At 62.9% G+C, this 2,188-nt stretch overlaps 1 long non-coding RNA gene across 1 annotated transcript; it reads left to right on the top strand.

Moving 5' to 3' along the window:
* The first annotated feature begins 142 nt into the window (after positions 1–142).
* On the top strand, positions 143–1,576 carry LOC116816328 (uncharacterized). Its single transcript, XR_004371691.2, has 3 exons — positions 143–230; positions 378–464; positions 1,543–1,576. It is a non-coding gene; the product is annotated as an uncharacterized LOC116816328 (long non-coding RNA).
* Positions 1,577–2,188: the final 612 nt, after the last annotated feature.

Genomic DNA, 2,188 nt, shown 5'->3' with positions numbered 1-2,188 from the left:
GCTGAGGCGGGGAGGGGGAGCCCCCAGGGGTGGTTGGCGGCAGTGGTGCTGGGGCAGGGAGGGGGAGCCCCGGAGGGGTTCGCGTGGCCCCTGGGAGCAGAGTTCTACCTGGGTTGCTGATGCCACTCTCCCCCCAGTGCTCCTCCTTGATGCTGATTGAGAGCACCAGGGACTCGCTGTGCTTCAGCGTCACCCACTACAAGCACAGCAAGCAGCAGTACAACATCCAGGTGAGGGCGGGCGGGGCACGGAGGGGCTGGCTGGGAACTGGGGGAGGAGTGCTGGGCACGGGGCCAGCCAGTGGTGGTGCAGGGGCTGGGTTCTCAGGGGTGATGTGTGGTGCACGGCCCCATATCATCACACGTCCTTTGCCTCAGGCCAAGAGCGTGGAGGAGAAGCGGGTCTGGACCCACCACATCAAGAGGCTCATCCTGGAGAACCACCACGCAATCATCCCCCAGAAGGTGAAGAGCCCCGGTGCCCCCGGCCCAACCCCCCGGTCAGAGCCCCCATGCCCCCATTGAGTCGAGCGCTCGGACCTGGGGCCCATGCAGACAGGGCCTGGAGCCGAGCCTCAGCAGCTGGCTTCCGAGGGCGTGTGGTCTGGGCTTGGGGTCAGCCCGGGCTGTGTCAGAGCGCAGGGAACAGCAGCTACCCGGTGTGAGGCAGAGGGATGGGGAACGCAGCCCCCTGGCACGCCGGTGGCCGTGTGTCACAGAGCCACAGGTCTGGTGCTCTTGTCCAGCTCTGGAACAGTCCCTGGGAGGAGCCCTTCAGTGCGCCAGCCCGGATAGGGTCACACTCACTCGCTGATGTGAGCCCTTGGCTTCACTGCCTCCTGGGGCCGAACCTCGGAGCCTTCAGCATCCTGCTTCATGCCGTGAGCTCCCTGCAGCGAGTCCGCCTGGACTGGACACTTGGGGAAGACTTGTACCCCCTAAGGGAGCGATGCACGCCCAAGAGGGACTCTGAGCCAGCGCTGTAACAGCAGGAGGGTTTCTGAGATGTCTGGACCACAGCCTGGAAAGTCCTTCGGTTAGCACAGAGAATGGAAAGTTACAGCAGAGTGTCTGGGTCAATCCCGAGCCCTCTGACCCCTCCTCAGTCCCAGTACCCCGGCTTCTCCTTCCAGCAGCCCACACTGAACAACCCTCAGTCCTTTGTTCATCTTCCCAGGCAAACGTCGTCCCCCTGGCCCTCCTCCCTAGCCCTTTGTTCCCTTGCTGCTCACATCCGGCTGGCATCCGTGGATCATGGTAGGTGCTAAATGTCCGGGCAACTGGAGTGGCCATTGTCTTCTGGGACTCTCCATGGGCATGAGGGGCCCAGGCCCCCGACAGCCAGGTGTAAGTCTCACCTGGAGCTCTGCAAAGAGCGAACAACCTCCCCACCCCCACCTAATTAACCATGCAGCACATAGGGGAAACTGAGGCACACCCAGTAGTCATACAAAACACTATGAAAAATTCCGACTTCGTTCCCCCCGTGGTACCACTGCACTGCCCTCCCTGTTCGCTAACCGACTGATCTCTGCACTCCTAGGCTAAGGAAGCGATCTTGGAAATGGACTCCTCCCGTAAGTGCTCGCTCCAGCTGTCTGTCTGTCTGCGGGGCGGGAGCTGGGGTGTCTGTCTCTGTTCCTCTGTCTGGGGTGGGTCCCATGGCTGTGTGCGTCTGTCCTGCACTGCTGTGCCAGGCCGGTGCCCCACAGAAAGATGACCCTGGCAGGGGTGCTGCAGGGATCAAACTGGAGGCTTTTGGGTCTAATGGCACCAGCTCCTAGTGCCTGAGCCGTGGGACCTGGCTCTGTGAGCACACAGGCTGCGGCAGGCTCATAAGCCTGTCTTTGGGGCAGCCACCAGGGTAGGACTGCATCAGCCTGAGGGCTGCGTGCCAGGCCCGGGCTAAGCTCGTGAGGCCCATCACACCCTGCCTTCGCTCTGGCGCGCTGCAGAGCGGTGGGACACGTCCCCCTCCATCCCCCCCACTCACTCTGGTGCAATGCAGAGGGGTGAAACTAATGCCCCCTACCCCCCCACTCGCTCTGGTGCACTGCAGAGGGGTGGGACATGTCCCCCCATCTTCCCTGCTCGCTCTGGCGTGCTGCAGAGGGGTGGAACTAATGCCCCCTACCCCCCTGCTCACTCTGGCGTGCTGCAGAGGGGTGGAACTAATGCCCCCTACCCCC

Source organism: Chelonoidis abingdonii, unplaced genomic scaffold (assembly GCF_003597395.2).
Source record: "Chelonoidis abingdonii isolate Lonesome George unplaced genomic scaffold, CheloAbing_2.0 scaffold2509, whole genome shotgun sequence".
In the NCBI taxonomy this organism is placed as follows: Eukaryota; Metazoa; Chordata; order Testudines; family Testudinidae; genus Chelonoidis; species Chelonoidis abingdonii.
Note: the sequence above shows the minus strand (reverse complement) of the source record. Positions and strands in the feature narration are given on the sequence as shown.